The sequence below is a fragment of the Ambystoma mexicanum genome, chromosome 6q, assembly GCF_040938575.1.
Source record: "Ambystoma mexicanum isolate Mex_15411 chromosome 6q, UKY_AmexF1_1, whole genome shotgun sequence".
In the NCBI taxonomy this organism is placed as follows: domain Eukaryota; kingdom Metazoa; phylum Chordata; class Amphibia; order Caudata; family Ambystomatidae; genus Ambystoma; species Ambystoma mexicanum.
In genome coordinates, this window is record NC_090937.1 from 710,647,868 (window position 1) to 710,665,273 (window position 17,406).

At 46.0% G+C, this 17,406-nt stretch overlaps 1 protein-coding gene across 2 annotated transcripts in view; it reads right to left on the minus strand.

Moving 5' to 3' along the window:
- Window positions 1-17,406, minus strand: part of OTUD4 (OTU deubiquitinase 4) — a 1,503,132-nt gene that overhangs the window by 765,004 nt on the left and 720,722 nt on the right. The window lies entirely within an intron of this gene.

Here is a 17,406-nt window from a genome sequence, read left to right on the forward strand (position 1 = left end):
AGAACTGATTAGTCTTTCTCAGTGGTCTGGTTCTTTCCATGTAGAACATGACAGCTCTGCGTACATCTAGTGTATGCAGACTTTTTTCTCCCAAGCTGGAAGGGTTTTGAAAGAACGTTGGTAGTTCTATTGACTGGTTTACATGAAATTTCGAGATGAATTTTGGTGCAAACCTTGGGTGTGTGCGTAGAACCACCTTATCCTTGTGAACTGTTACGAAGGGGTCTAGTACAGAAAGAGCCTGTAGTTCACTTACTCTCCTAATGGAGGTGATAGTATTAGGAAAGCAGTCTTAAGAGTCAGGTCTTTAAGAGTTGCCTTGTGCATGGGTTCGAAAGGAGGGCCCATGAGTCTAGAAAGTACCACATTTAAGTCCCATCCGGGAGCTGGGTTAGCTATCGGAGGGTGTATTCTCTTTACCCCCTCCATGAAGGCCTTGATAACTGGTATCTTCCACCACGACACTAAGTTGGGAAGTGGTGTATGCAGAAAGTGCCGCTAGGTGTACTTTAATAGAATTGAATACTAGACCCGAGTCCAGTAAATGGGTCAGGTACAGAACAATTTGTGTGGGAGAGCAGTCAACAGGGTTGATGTTTCTTCCCCTACACCAGATGACAAATCTTTTCCACTTGCTAGAATAGCAGTGGCGAGTATTAGGTTTTCTGGCTTCCCTGAGGATGTCCATACATCTCTGCGGGAGTTGTAAATGTCCAAATTCTATGATCTCAGGAGCCAGGCTGCTAAGTTCATGGTCTGAGGGCATGGATGCAGTGTCCTGCCCTTGTCCTGTGACAGCATGTTGTACGGGCAGGGAAGTTTCACTGGGGGAGATAGGGACATCTCCATCAAGTGAGCAAACCATGGCTGCCGGGCCCACATTGGGGCCACTAGTATCATGGTAACCTGCTCCTGGTGCATCTTGTGTACCACTTTGTTGAGAAGGGGAGTCGGGGGAAAGGCGTAAACAAATTTCCCTGACCATTGAATCGACAGACCGTTCCCCTTGGACTGGTTCTGGGGGTACCTGGAGGCGTAACTTTGGCATTGTGAGTTTTCCAGAGTTGCGAACAGGTCTATTTCCGGGAACCCCCATTGCGTGAAGACGTCTAAGACGATGTCTTCGTGCAATTGCCATTCGTACTCTTCGGGCAGGGGGAAGTCTCTGCTGAGTTTGTCTGCTAGCAGATTGAGTTCCCCTGGTACATGTTGTGATAGTAGAAACATGTTGTGTTTGAGAGCCCACTTCCATATATTCTGGGACAGCTTGGACAGTCCTGGAGAGAGTGCCCACTTGCTTGTTGAAGTAGTACATGGCTGTGGTGCTGTCTGTGAGGACCATCACTGTTTTTCCTTGTAGGTGTTCCTGAAAGGCTTTCAGTGCTTTGAACACCGCTAGTAGTTCCAGCAGGTTTATATGCTTGGATGCTAAGCTCGGAGTCCACGCTCCGTGAGCAGTCTGATGGGATAGGTGAGCCCCCCATCCTGTAAGGGATGCGTCTGTGGTTAGAGTGGCTTCCACTGCGGGTGTGGCAAAAGTTTTCCCTAATAACAGGTTTTCTTTTGTCCACCACCGTAGCGAGAGAACCAAGGCCTGCGAGACCACCACTAGATCGTCCCATTGTCCGCTGGCCTGACACCACTGGCTGTAGAGCCACTCTTGCATTGGGCGCAGGCGCGCGTGAGGTACCAAATAAATACATGACGCCATCATCCCTAGCAAGCGCATTGCTTTGCGTACCGTCACCTCTCGACCTGCCACATAATGGGGGATCTGAAACAGCATGTTTTGGACCCACTCGTTGGAGGGGAAGACGAGGCCGTCCTTTGTTCGAATTAGAGCCCCTAGGAATTGTTTGATTTGGCTGGGGTCCAAGCTGGACTTCTTTTCGTTGATGGAGAAGCCCAGGTGGGACAAAAGGTCTACGGTCTTTTGGGTATTGGAGAAGCATGTTTCGTAAGAATCCCCTGTTATGAGCCAGTCGTCAAGGTAAGGGTATACCGGGATGGATAACCTGCGTAGGTGGGCCGCTACCACTGCCAGTACTTTCGTGAATACCCTTGGTGCAGATGCTATCCCGAAGGGTAGTACTCTGAACTGGTAGTGCTTGTTCTCTATCTTGAACCTGAGGTATTTTCTGTGCGCTGGCAACATTAAAATATGAAAGTATGCATCTTTCATGTCTAGTGTTGTCATGTAATCCCCTTGTGATAACAGTGGGATTACTTCCTGCAAGGTCACCATACGAAACTTTTGGGGTTTGACAAACTTGTTCGCTGGGCGCAGATCTAATACAGGGCGCATGGTTAAGTCCTTTTTGGGTACAAGGAAGTACACTGAATAAATACCTTCTGTTACCTGAGATAGGGGGACAGCCTCTATAGCTTCTTTTTTCAGTAGCTCTTCTACTTCTTGAAGAAGAATGGTGAGGTGTTCCGGTGTCATGCGTCGGTTCCGTGGGGGTCTGTACTTCGGGGAACCGTTGAATTTGATGCAGTATCCATGGGCTATGGTGGATAAAACCCAGCGGTCTGACGATATTCCCTCCCATGCTGATAGGAACGATGTTAGCCGGCCCCCGACCGGTGATGCATGGGAGGGGACCCGAATCTTCGGGTCATTTGTTGGTATTGGGCGTGGAACCTTTGGGGCTGGAGCCGCGACCTCTTCCTTTGCCACGGCGTTGGCCTCTTTGACTGAACTGGTTGATACCCTGGTTAGAGGGCCAGTTGGTAGCAGAGGAAAATTGCTGTTGGTTTTGCTGGCGTTGGCCACGAAAGGAGCGTCTATTGCCATAGCCGCGTCTGTTAGGGGGCCTAGAAATTTGGTCAAGAGTCTTGATGGTATCAAACTCTTTCTTCGCATGTTCTAGGGCCTCATCAACTGCTTTCCCAAACAGATGTGTTTGTTCTATGGGCTTATTTATCAGGGAAGCCTGGGTTTCCGGCTTAAATCCCGAATTGCGCAGCCAGACATGGCGTTTGAGAAGTATTCCCTGAACCAGGGAACGGCCAGCCGTCTCTGCGGCATCTAAGGAGTTCTTTACGATGCCCTGGTTTACAAGAGTTCCCTCTGAGATGATAGCTAACAGGCGTGAACGCAGGGGTTCTGGTGCGTCCTCTGCTTCGCTGCGCAGCTTGCTCCACTGTGCATCTGCGTAGCTAGCTAGTAGGGAATTGTTATTTGCAATCCTAGTTGAGAAGGCTGCGGAGGTCGTGATTCTCTTCCCAAGTGCATAGAGCTTCTTGCCCTCTTTGTCAGGTGGTGCCTCACTAGTGGATAGTGGTACCCCCGCTCTTTTTCTTGTATTAGTAACTACAAGGGAGTCCGGAATAGAATGTCCTCTGATGTACAAGGGGTCAGAGGACGAAGGGCTGAAGAGGGTTGACCCCTCTGACTAATGCAGGATTGGAAAGGGAAGGAGTTATTCTTCTCTTTATAGAAGCCAGGAGCGGAATAGACTGACTAACAGGGGCTTTTTCTTTAATAACTTTTTCTACAAAGTCTATGTCAGGAAGAGTTTCCCCTGTGTCTATTTCAAAATGCGCTGCTGCCTTGCGCAATAGTGCATTAAGTGAAGGTTGGTCATCTATGGGAGAGGTGTTTCCAATAGGTGAATCCTTGGGAGGAGAAGGGTGAAAGGCATCAGGGTCTGAGTGCACTGATGGGGATTGCCAAGGCTGCACTGATGGGGATTGCCAGGGCTGCGAGGTAGCTGTATCTTCTTCAAAAACTCCTGCACTAGTGTAAGGATCTTCTTCAAACCCCTCTTCCTCATGTTCTTCCTCTCCACCCAAACCCTCCTCATCTTCCTAGAGGTATTGCTCCTCTTCAGTGAGGTCATATACGTCTGTAGAAAGGGGAAACAGCCTAGGGATCTTGACCCTAGGGTCATCCTGGGGCCATTCTCTTGGTCTTTTGTGTGTGGGTGGGTTTTGGCTTCCCAAAAACCTTTCCATTTTCTCCATACAAGAATGGAGTCTTTCAAGGGTCTCATGGGGGACCCCTGAATAGTCTAGAGGGGGGAAATCAGTGTTTTCACCTTCCAAACGCTTAGAACGCTCCCACAACGTCGAAGAAAGGTTTCCGTCGCCCTCAGAAAAGCCCTCCGGTAGTTCAGAAGTGCCCTTAGATGAAGGGGGCAGTTCCTGGCTACTCTTGTGCTTTTTCGGCGTTTCTATAGTTTTTTGTGCGGTATTCGACGTCTGTTTCGTCGTCCGCTTACGTTTGTCTTCGGAAACAATTCTCGCCAGGCTCTCGACAACGAGTTCGTCAGTAGAGGGCTCTGGTGTCGACGTTGCCTGCGTTACGCGTTGTTTCTCGACGGCCGCTCTATGGAGCGTTACGTCGGATGATTTTGAGGTAGCGCCCGTGTTTGATGAAAGCCCAATCGCTGGTCGCGGCTGCGTTTGCGGGTGGGGCTTGAGACCCTTACCGTCTGAGGTAGACGCCGGAGTGCCCTGCGTCCCCTTCGGCGCTGATGGATCCTTCGTCATGGACGAAGAAGAGCCGTGGGTTGTGTGCTTAGGCCTATGGGGTCTATGTGCGTCCTTGTCGCCGGGGTGTTCATCCCCATAAGCAGGGCGTGAGCCGAGCCCGTCGGGGCCGGGGACGGACGTCGAGGAGCGCGAGCGCTCCTTCTGGGGGTTAATGACTTCCGTAACGGAAGTCGAGTTATCACCTTCCTCGTCACTTTCTGTAACAGCGGCGGCGGGTGAGGAAACTGACTTCGACATAGCGTAGTCCGCCCACCTCTTAACTTTTCGTTCTTTAAGAGTTCTTGGTTTCAAGAGATTACAGGCCGCGCAGCTGTCCTCCTTATGATCGAGGGGCAAGCAACGATTACAGAGCTTGTGTTTATCCTTCCAAGTGTATTTGCCCCTACAGCGTGGGCAAAACTTAAAAGGTGTCCTCTCCATAGCTGAGGTAATAATAACTGGTGATAACAACCCCAAGGGAAAGATAGGGGAGAAAGAAAGACATTCTCAAAGAGAAGATAAAAGTTCGAACCCCCACTCTCCCTACTGTATGTTGGCCGGCGAGGCCAGGCCACGTGTTCGGCAGCGCCGACGGATCCCCTCCGTCTCTTCCCCTCCGTCGAAAACTTGCTCGGCGGAGAAACAGCTTCACAGCTAACGTCGAGTGGAGGGATCGTTAACAATATAATAAGTATAATTAAGGACCGAGGTCCGTAGTAAGTATTTTGCAATGTCTCTCTAGGAGCTCCGCGTAAGGCGACCAGAAGCTGGGCGGAAAAAAACAATCTGAGGGACCTCGACGGGTGAGGGATTGTGGGTACAACGCACGTCACTATAGGGATAGTGTTACAGACACGCCTTGACGACGTCCCCTTTTTCGACTACGAAAAACAAAATGCAATACTCCGCAGTGACCACTGGATGTCGGACCTATGCACAGCATGTGATTCTAAGCAGATTAACAAACATCACAAATACAGTTACCATATATTTTTAAAAATGCATTCAATGACTTAAATGAAAGGTGGTAAAGTAAAGGGATGCAGTAAGCTGGAACGAAGTCACACGTGATGGCCCCTAGCTTTAGCAGTCCAATCCCTAAGAAGAGTGGGGCATTGTGCTCAAAAGTCACAAAGCTTATCCTCAGAATGTATCTGTAGCAGGTGAATTACTTGTGTTGGCAATTGTTCAAAAGAAGAGATGCAACAAAGTGACTGGGTAAGTAAGATTTGTTCTTATTTTTCAGGTTTTACTGCTCAGGTGAGAATCAAAAATAGCGGAATGAAAGGCTACAAAGCGACTTATTCTCAATGTTATCCTGGGGAGTAGAGGGGGAAGACAATCTTTCAGTTTACTTACATGCTCCCCCACCCCTTTCCAAACCCCCCCCAACCCCCACCCCAATTTTCCCAGATGACTTGATGGGACGACTGGGAGTCCCAACGTTAGTTCCGGTGAGAAGTGCCCAGGAGCTGCGCAAACAAGTTTGCTTAAAGTCGGGTCCAAGAGCAGAGTGCAACCCTTGACGATGAAGGAATGCAGAATGCACTGATGCAGCCCTCTTCAGGACACACAAGTCATAGGGCAGAGGAAGGCAAGTTCCAGTCATGGCCATCGCACACAGACAACAGCAGGTGTCCTTGCAGTCGCAAAATTCATCCAGAGCAGGATCCCCTGAAGCTGGGAGGCTGAAATTCAGCAGGAAGACTACTTTTATTAAAAGCTGGTCATTCCAAAGTTCCAGCTGCAGACGGGGAACAGCAACAGTTCTAGCGCGGTAGCCCACTGGAGAGCTGGTCAGTCCACCGGGTGGTGCAGGGACTCTTCCAAAGGCTCAGGATGGCTCGATCCTCAAAAATATGTCAAGCCTGGTTGGTCCCAGTAGTCCAGGGTTGAAGCAACGCTCTGGGCCCTTTACAGGTCAGGTAGTCCAACAGGGATTGACCAGGCCAGATGCACGAATGGATGCTGGGCCTCTTCAGGAGTCTTCTTAGGAGTTTTAGTCAGCTGCTGTTCTACGAGGGAGTCATGGCTCCAACGTTGATGTGACGAAATGGCTGCCGGAGTCCTCTTCTTATCCAAAACCCAGCCCGGAAGTGAGTGCAAGCTCACAAATGGTAAGGGCTCTGCACCATTCAAACAGCCAATAGTTGTCCAGTCAGGGACAACTATTGGTTTCACTCATGCTCCACACCTACTACCACCACAAATGTGGAGTGGGACCAAGTGCACACTAGAAATAACACAACCATTGTAAAAATATAACTGCTGCCACCAGCTTGTCTTTAGGCACATATAAAAGGAACCAAAAATCCCAAGTGTAAAAGGCTAGTGTGAGGGGTCAGAAATGGGAGGTGGACAACTTGGTAAAGGGTTTTCAGAAGATGCAGATTTATTAACTCAAAAGGGTTTGACAAATGCCTCACTATCCCTACGCTGAAGAATATTTCCCTGCCTATCAAAATAAACTAAAGGAAACACTAACAAAGGAACCTGTCCCTCACACTCATACATACATCAAACGTATAAAGGGAATATATGGCAATTCAAATATAACAGAAAGAAGTTATGTTCAACATAAATCTGATCGGTTTCTCCTCGTAATCTGGGTAAAATCCCCATCCTCAGATTCAACGCAGAATTTTCAATCAACAGTTAAAAATGGAAAAGTTGCATCTTGAAACAAAGCTTTAATGATAAAGTTCTTCTTGCACCACAAGTCTCACTTGGACTTTGACCAACAGTTCCAAATGGATGAAAGTCTATCTCTCCACTTGTAGCTAAGATGTCTGCACAACAACTTCTTAGGGAATACAATACTTTCACAAATCATCTGTCAAAAACAGTGTTTTGTCAGGATGGTTACACAATAGTTCAAAGTATTTTAGTGGTGTTGCCACTTCTTCACAGTCATAACAAAGTACTTCAATGACTTCTTCCTGACCCACTCACCTGCCAGGACTACCACTACAAAGTCCCTGCCCGGGTATGCTCACCTGCCAGGACTCAAGAGCTTCTACTACTACTAGTACTTCTGTAGTAAAGTTTGCTTCAAACAACTTAACATCTTTTGACTTTCAACATCCATGTTGATTACTTCTTCTGGGAAGACATAAGACACATTACTGTTTATTCCACCCTTGTGATTGCCAAATGCAATGCAGATTATCCTCCTCTCCTCCAGGAGACTTTCTATCAGAAGGGCTGCTCTCCTGCCACTCTCATTTTCCCACTCTTAGATCAACCAAACGCTGAGAATGGCATTTTCTCACACTTGCTATTCTTTGGCTTAGAAAATGCTTGTTTAGGTCTTTTCCAACTATTGCCTCTTTCTCATTCTGGCAATAGGGGGCTACAATGAACTTGCTTCTTAAATTGTCCTCTCTTGGCTTTGGCAATGATGGTTCTTATTAACCTGCTTCTTAATTGCCCTCTCTTGGCTTTGGCAAGGACAGTTCTTTTTAGCCAATTGTAATATTGCCCTCTTTTGGCTTTGGCAATTACTTTGACCTCGATAAGTATAATTACAACCTTCTTGCCTGTTCCCAAAGTTGTTATCCTGCCACTTAAGCTTCTTTGTATCAGTGTGGTATTCAAAGTTATTATTATTCTGCCACCAACTGCTTTACATCAGTTCGGTATTCAAAACTAGCATATATGGCCAGCAGGCGATCACGGAGCATTGCAGGGTTACACAATGATAGTGAACTCACCGGCTGTTGCATAAGCATCCACTCCCTCTGCTGCCGTATTGCCTTCTGTGTTGCTCTTTACGGCAAACTGCTTCTCTTCCGACCGGCGTGGGCACCGGGAAGTGGTTAGGAGCGATCCTCGCTCCAGGGATACTCGGTGCTCGGCTGCCACCAGAGCACAAGTTACCATTGGGAAAGCCTTTCACAGCAATGGTTCACGCGGCGCAACATGTGCATTCAAGGCCCTCAATAATGCAGACTCTCTCGGGACCAACACCTGCTCTGTCAATTGCGGCAGCTCCAGCGTCTTTTTTCTCAGTCTTCTTCTGCCACATCCACGAGGAGTCCCTCCAGGCAATCTACCTTCTACTAATCCTAATGGCCTGCAAATGGGGGGAGCTTTTATACTTCCCACTCCCACTGAATGCCTCTTCTTCATTCAAGTCCTTTGGGCATTGTGGAACATGAAGTCCCCAATGTTCAAATTACCTCTTATTCTGGATATTGTTTTTAAATTTACCTACTTCATTTCTATCATTAATGACCTCGTTTAAAGGTGTTTTTTATAAGGCTCTGATTTAAAGGAGAGGTAGGTTTATGAGAATCTGGGAGGTTAATGTTCCAATATTCACATTTAACATTCCCCTGTTGACTGCAAGAGTTTTTATCAACATACATGTGGTTCACTTTGTGAAGGAGGTTCTTAATCCTGATGATGATTATGACAGTTTTCACAACCATCAAGATAAGTAGCTTTGGGAAAGGAAACCTCACTCCAACAGCAAGCCATTACAATTTCTGGCATCACTGACATCTCTTCCTCTGTGGAAGACAAATACTGGGTCTCTCCTAACTGAGTCCCTTGGGGCCCTTCTCCTCCGAGATGATCCTCCCGGCTAATACCAGCCCCAGGGTCAGGATCAGGAAGTGGATGCCTTTCTCTGGACACCTGGGAGGAGACTTTAGGTAGGGTTTTTGTGAGGACGCCACAGGATTCAACACACTAGGGTGATACAAAAGTATCCCCATTGCACACAGCACCTTACAATGGAGTACAATGTTAAAAGGTTACATAAAGTAAAAGACAAAAAAGGGAAACAGTTTTCCAGTACTGATAGTCTGAAGGGTTGATCAGTTTTCCCATACCAAATGAGCGAAAGGCAGGCTGTGGGGTATATTGACCCACTCAATGGCATGGTCTCACATCACTGAGCTGCCTGTGCGCAAGGAACAGTAACCTGGCTGCGCTGGCTCCTGTGCGCACGAGGACCTCAAAACTGCTTTTGTCAACAACAGAAAAATGGCTGCACCATTTTGCCTCGCACACTTCAGGCAAAATGGAACAGGGGGACACACTGAAAAATAGGCCAGTGTGTTCTGAAACATATATGGAATCAAGTGAAAAGGAAAGCCTGCCATTGCTGCAAAAGCCAAAATCCCCTTCAAAATGAAACAGCTTTCACCCTTTAAAAATGCTGCTTTGATGCCAATTTCATCTGTCTTTCTGAAACCACTGAGTAAAAAGGCCCAGTTAAAACCAACTCTCAGAGAAATCAAAAGCAACTTCATTTTCACTAGCATGGGAAACACTTGTTTATTTTTTTGACAAAATGTATCCAGGCGCAGCAGTTCAAAGAGACTTTTTACCCTCTGAGCCAGGTCAAGGAGAATTTGATCTATACTTTAGATAAGAGTCCTGCTGCAAGGAAAAGGACTACAGCTGCCAAGACAGTGGCAATCTGAGGAGCTGCAATCCGAATTAAAGTAAGACATTAAACAGTTTAAAACACATAGGCTGGAGTTGCAAGCTCTCAGAAACCTGTAATTCCAGTTGCCAGGTATGAAACTCCTCCTAGGAAAGGGAGATACACCCTAAATCCAGGACACTAGGTGCGAAGTACCAGCTGGAAAAACTTTGAATGGGATAGGACAATGACAGTTCACAATCGTCTTTTCTCCAGGATGGGACAATAGCAGTCCTGGGACACTCACCGGTCAAGTGTGAAAGGGCAATAAAACCTTCAATTAAGACTGGAAATCCCCTTGCCTGGAAGGAATTGACAGCTGCTTGCAGTTGAAGGAATGAAAAAAAAACAGGATCAAGTAACAAAGGGACTGCCTTTTGGTGCCAGAGACTATATTATAAAGAAACTTTTCTGTAGCAAGAATTAGCAGAAATGTAAAAGTTTGCAGTGTTCAATCTAATTTCGTGGGCCACCTTTTAAAACTTGATAGAACTCATTGCTGCATGGGGAACAGAAGTTACAAAATGTGACAGATTCCCAAGAAAGTATTAATGTGGTAAACATAAGATTTTGTACATGCATCCCTGGGGACAATTCACATTTGTGAATAACATTGTCGAATTTTAGGCCAAATCTTCAATGTGATAAATTACCAAAATGTGTCAGAAAGGCGATACAAGGTCGCACAGACTGGAGGTTTGGACTAATCTGTGCTGCACATCATATGTAACCTGTGGGTATAATTTGCCAAGAGATTACAAGTTAAGAAATGCATGTTTTTGGCAAAATCGTTTATAAACTAAATGTGGGAGTGTTAGAAACATTGTAAACCTCACCTCATAAACCTGACATCATCCCCTTAGAAATCCAACCAGCAGAGAGCAAGGCGGCGATTTCTACCCTTGCCCAATACTGTTATTAGGAGGCGGGCGTAGTGAATCCCACCCTTGTCATATACTGTGATGTCATTTGGCATTATAAATAAGGGCCCCCGACTAGCACTCAACACACACGGATTCCCGATTCCTACGCCAGCGTCATGTTCCTGTCTTCATCTTGTATCTATCCATCTAAACTCCAGATCCCAACCACAAGGCCACACAATTGCTGATCCTGCTTCTTCAGCTAGGCCTCAATTCTAAAATAATCCCCATAACCATAACCAAGCTCTGTGGTGTTTTGGGGAAGCATCCTGAATTTACCTGGCTTGTGGCCACTCACTGCAATACCGCTACTATCCTGATGCTCTATAGGATCCAGTAACCAGAACTGCCAGTCCAGAAGAACTATCCTTTGGTATCCAGTCCCTGCCCAACTGACTCTGTCCCGCTGAGTTTGTCCGGCTGCCCTGTGTTAGACCAGACCTGTGTGGCAACCAGAACCTCTGACTGTCCAAAACCCAAACTAAAAGTGGACTGCGAGTATCAATAGGAACCATAGAAACACAGCAAACCTTGGCTTGCTGTGTTCCATCCCAATCTCTAAGTCATCCTAACCTTATCCTGATAACTGTAATATTGTCACAATCATTCTTGAAACCCTGCCTTTGATTCCTTGCACTAGTGCTAACTCTAATAATTTTGTCTTGTGAAATCTTAAACCCTTAGTCCTTCCTCGAGTGATCGGACTGGGTCTGCCAGGGCAGGCGCGGAGGTGCTAGGGTGGATTCCGCGGATGAACCCCGGAGCTTACTGTGTCTCAATCTGGTCGCCTAGCCCGAATGCCCTAGTGTAGAGTAAAACTGTCCTTGTCAAAATGGATTTCAGTTCCTTTTTCGCACCTTTATTTTCCAAAAACGCACCTCACTAGATCTGGCATAACTCACTCAATTTAAACAGCTAGAGAACTCATTTCACTTTCATATTGTACCTAGGATCCATAGCTAGCGCCCAACCCAAAAACCGCACCCGTTTTTATCAAAAATCGTTTGGTTAATTTCAGGCGGGAATTAGCATTTTTGCAAAGTTTTACACGTGTTATTTTTATTATCAATTGTTTTAAACCTTCCATTCAATTTGGATTTGTATGCTTTTGCTCAATCCGTTGCTCGTGATTGCTAGTATCTTTCCAGTGTTGCTCCAGTAAAGAATTGCTTTCGTTTCAAGAGTTTTAGACACATTCATTGTTTATCCATCCATTGCAGAGTGTCATTTTAGCATTGCCAGGGTATAAATCCGTTTTTCTCTTGTTTGGGGAGGGAAAATCGGATTTCTATTCTGTTTCTTATTTGTTACTCCTGATTACCTGCTGATTCTGGTTATCAACCCCATTGGCGATAGCTGCCTCATTTATTAAAAAGTGTGCGATTTTCTTGAATTTCCAAATAAATAAATATTACCTTTACCTACCAGCCTGGTTCCTGGTCCATTGTGACCTGGGGTATTTGAAAAGGGGGTGTGATATGAGTGGTGTATTTCTCAAATATTTAACCTATATATACCAAAATAAGTTGTGCGCTGCATACTAGGCTGAGACCAGGGTGTATCGCCTGATTGAAATCCTTAAAAAGTGCAATTGAAGCTGAAGGCTTTACTTTCCCATAAAAAGTCAGAATAGGTTCAAAAACAAAGCAAAAATATTGGGTAGCCCATAGAAACTATGGAGAAAGTTGCCAAAAGAGAAATCTTTCCTAACACTAGCACATACATTTTGCTTTTTTTTTTAAATTGCCTAACCCAACTGAAAATATTCTAGTGGTTCCTAATCACAGCCTCAGAAAAGTATCCTTCACACTATTCACAGATGATGCTATCCTCGTATCTCACACATTCTGAACTATTCCAAGCATTTTGTAATGAGAAGGACTTGGAAATGGACTTTAATAAAAATAAAATTCATGGTTTTGCAAACAGAACAAAAAAGCTCCCCATCTGACCTTCTGTGGTTGTTGGTGTGAACATCGAGAAAGTTAAGACATTTGATTATCTAGGTTTGAGATTTTCAAGCTTACACAAATGGGACTGCCACCTAGAAAAAGCTTTTATTCCCCTTTAAAGTTACAGTTATTGCTAAATTCACCAATGAACATGTTAATGGGGCAGCAAGGACGTCACTGGAAACCTCTGAAGCCAGGGAATTTGTCCCTTCTTCCCAAAAGGGGATGCACCCCCTTTTATACTAGGGCGGTGAGCCTAAGCTTACACTCCCTTTAGGACAGGGCAAGCAGGAACCTGCTGGGGGTGAGATCCCCTTTTTAGGGGCCAAGGAATCTGCAAGCAAGACTAATTCTACCTTCCTTTATGTCGCGTTTCGAGGGTTCCACGATCAGTCTGAGGAATCACTTGGGTTAGATGCCGCTAAAGTAATTCAGACTTCCTTCCTGAGAGCACAGCTTGCAGGGAAAAGAAACACCTGTCAGGCCAAGGGCTCAGGCAAAAAGGCAGAACGCACAGCGGAGCTAGAGGGAAGAAAACAAACAAAGCAAATATTACATACCGTTTGTTGACAATTCCAGTCCCTCTACCCCCTACGAGCCCCACAAGCTTACCTGTGTATTCTTTTCCTTCAGCGGAATACCTACTTGTGACAATACACAAGAATGGGAGTGCGTGAAGGTCAGGGGAAGTTTTCTTGCTTGAATGAAGGGGGACCATAGACTTCCCTCAATGATGGATTAGTGATGTCAACAGTAGAGTGTCCCCCGTTCCAATGAGTGAAAACAAAATCAAATGTTCCAAGAGCAAGTAGGCAAAAGAAAACAGCAGAGCGTCTCACTATCCAAGGAGTGAAGCCAAGTGTCTCAAGATCCAAGGAGGCGGAGTAAATGATGAGCACAGCAAAGCGTCCCAAAAAAATCCCACAAGTGATGAACACAGCAAAGCGTCCCAAAAAATCCCACAAGTGATGAGCACAGCAAAGCGTCCCAACAATAACCAAGAAGTGAGGTTTCTCCCCTCGGGGAGCGGGTGGCCAGGAGTGATTTGAAGACTACGGGGTTGAAGGGAGCCGGAAACCAGACATGAGAAGCAGAATCCAAAACAAGTCCGAGGTGTATTCCGTGGTCGAGCAGGGGAGTTGATCAAACGAAGGTCTAAGGCAGAACCAAGGAGACGATAACAAGGTCCAAGGTAAGCATAGAATTCAGGAACCAGAAAGGCAAGGAAAAGGGGAGAAGGAACTTATTCCAAGAGCGTAGCTCGCATAACGCAATGGTTTAGGAGCACCGGCTTACTGGGGGCGTGGCCAATTATAGGAAGTGAAATACAATCGAGGCGTGGAACGCACGCAAAAAGAAAGTAAAAAACGTTCCAAAGGTTCCTTGCGGGCATCGTCCTCTTGGGAGATGTAGTTGATTACCGGCGGTGGCGTCGGCGTTGCCGCAAACGCCAAGTTAAACGCCACGGGCTTCTCCCCTGGGCATAAGAATACCCTAAGAAACCGGGGGACGTGACACTTTAACACAGAATCCCAAGTATTTGTTGGCTATATGGGAATTGAGCAAGGCCTAAAAAAATGATGGTTTGATTACATGAATCAAGGAACCAATGAATGATCCCATCCTATTCCAGGGAGAAACCAAAAGGTCTTGCGAGACCAACGCTGAGGGAAAGAACCAGCCAGAGGGCGAGAGAAGCAAGGCTGTGCAGACACGCAGAGGAGGGAACGTCTCCCTTCGCAGGAGTAGTCCAGAGGCAGTGCCACACATGCTGCATGTTGGGCGGAGGAACAGAGGAGCATGCAGAACGCTGCAATCTCCAGGAACGCAGGGAGCCAGAGGAGCTTGATGCAGCCGAGGAGAAGAGAGACGAGGTTGTTCCAGAAGCAGCATATCAACACCCCCCCCCTTAACCAACGCTGAAGTCTTGTCAGATGAAGATGGGAGGAACCAAGACCCGACGAAAAGGACCAGTCAGAAGTCAGAGTCACGGTTATGTTCCAGGCTGAGACAACCAAGAAGCAGGCACGTGGTACAGGCCGGAGTCCAAGATAGGCGGAAAGGCCACCAGATACCATAGTTACCAACATGATCCATTCCAATCTACAGGTGCTTACGCAGTCCTGTTATTTCTCTGCATTCCCATTATAAAACTTGGACTACGGATCAGGTTGGCAACTATGAAGGGACAAGACAGGAGATAACTCAAGAAAGGCTGTGAAACCACCTATTCCACGCCGAGATAAGAAACGAGATATCATACGAAGGGTTGCAGAATCCGGCAAACCAAGTAGGGGTGAAAGGCCCAGAAGTCCAGGTCGAGAAGAGTGTTATTTCACAAAGGTATAAGAAACCCAACAACCCCAGTACAGCGGGAGAAAGAAGAACTGCCAAAAAGTGGCAAGATATAAATTATCCCCAGGTGGGATGAAAGACATTGCCATTTAAAGGACAGTTATGTCCAAGGAGAATGACAACTTGAACTTTTACAGCTAGGCCTATAGCTTGAGAGAGATAGAACTAATACTTGGGTGGAGTCAGAAACCAAATGCCATTTCCCAGCCAAGAGAGTTGAGGGGGAGTTAGTCTTCATAGAATACATTTAAGTTAGCTTTTTGTGTTAGTAGGGAAAGACTAGGTTAGATTAGGTTCAGACAGAAGGTGGCTTTTTGTATTATAAGACAGCCTGGCAAGCGGTAGTTAATTTTCTTTTGAGACTAGGGAACCATCATCTCAGATGTAGGGATAGGAGAGGCATTCTTTTCTTTACTAAAACAGACCAGTTTCAAACATGTCTTCATGTCCATCTCCTATGTCTGATGAATGGTACCCCAACTTACAGAAGTACCCTCTTAAATATATTGGGGCACCCCTAATCACGTTCACACCAGAATGAATGCACCCCTCTAGAGAATTAAGGCCAAGAGTCTTGTCTTGCAAGGATAACAAACTTTAATCTTTACAGAATATGAGGAAGGGGCAAAGGACCCTGCCCCACCCCCCGACCAGCATTCTGTGTTCCACGGCTAGATCCTGCAGATTGGAGCAAGACAGGAGCCTTATATACTGTTCAACTTGGTCACTGGCATAGCTCATCCAAAACTGTTCTTCCTTAAAAGGGACGCTGCAGTCTTCCTTCTTGCACTGCCAGGTTACAACCTACTTAGCAAACTGCTGCCTATGCAGAAATACATTGTAGCTCCTGTTTGTCATTTGCTATATTATAAACATTTGTATATAAACACACCTTCCTGCCATACTCTCAACGCTTCACTAAATATTCTTATATTTTATCTGGTCCAGTAATTTTCCTAAAAACCTAATTTTCCCATACATTTACATTGTGTACATGAGCCCCAGCCTGCCTGGGTGTTTTGATAGACAGGGAACAGCTGCTCAGCCACTTCCGTGCACTCTGCCAGAGCTTAGCCTCAGTGACAACACTGCATGCTCTGCAAACCATTTTTAGCGCAGGCCACATTCCTCCCGGCAGAGAGCTTGTCTGTACCGTGCTTTGAGATTTTAAAACTAAATACAATGTAACATTTTTACAAATTCATTCAACTAATAGTTATTTGCACCTTATATTTAAATACCAACTATCTTCAGTTAGTGCCTGGCCATGCCTGTGTGTGATGAATTTTTGCATGAAAAAAAGCTTTCTTGGTAATATAGTGCTTTCAGAGGTTTTGCTTGATTGTAAAGCGTTTGGGGGTGCAGGAAGGCGCTAGACAAGGGGCTAGCTCCTTCCTCCCCAACACGGATTTACCACAAAACATACAAACTGCAAACCACAAAGCAGCCCTGAATGGGGCAGACATTTTGGGGTCAAATCAAATTGTACAAGACTTTGTGTTATCAAGAATAACTTCCTAAAAAGATTCAGCATTATTATTATTATGGTATTTAATGAACATGGACGTAGCTTTGAGAACCAATGGAGTGCTTTACAGAGGTGTATAACAATACAGATGCATAACAGAGCGCTTAGGTAACAGAACAGATATACAGCGGAGGGGTGGGATACAGAAGGGCACAGAGGAAGGGTACAGCTTTCCCGGGTGGCGGAGAGGGGCGGCGGAGTCTTGCGAATCAGGTGGCACGAGGTGCGATGTGATTGCATAGGTGTTGAGGTGGAGAGACTCCTTGAAGAGGTTGGTCCAGGTTCCATAGTCTTGGGGAGTAGGCAGAGAAAGCTTGTATTCTGGTCCTTTCCTTTTTGCAGCAGCGGATTTCTGAACGTATCCTGGCTTCTGGTGGTACGCTGTCTGCCAGAGATGCAGACTTTCTCCGCAAGGTAGCTGGGTGACTTGAGGGACACTGCCTTATAGAGGACGGAGCAAGACTTGAAGGTGATTTGTTTACTCAGCAACACCTCTACACTACTATTGCACCAAGAGATAATGCTATTTTAATCACATTGTCAAACCTAAACCCTTACTGTATTGGGTTAGACTGTGAAGCATGCCTAATTAAGGAAATACAGGGAAGCTGTAAAAGATGTTCTTAGTCAAGAGAGTGGACGGTCCTTGCCATGGTATGTACATGTTAGAGACACTTTGTAAACCAGTGGATTTATGGATAAACCCAACATGAAAATGTTAGCTAAAAAAAA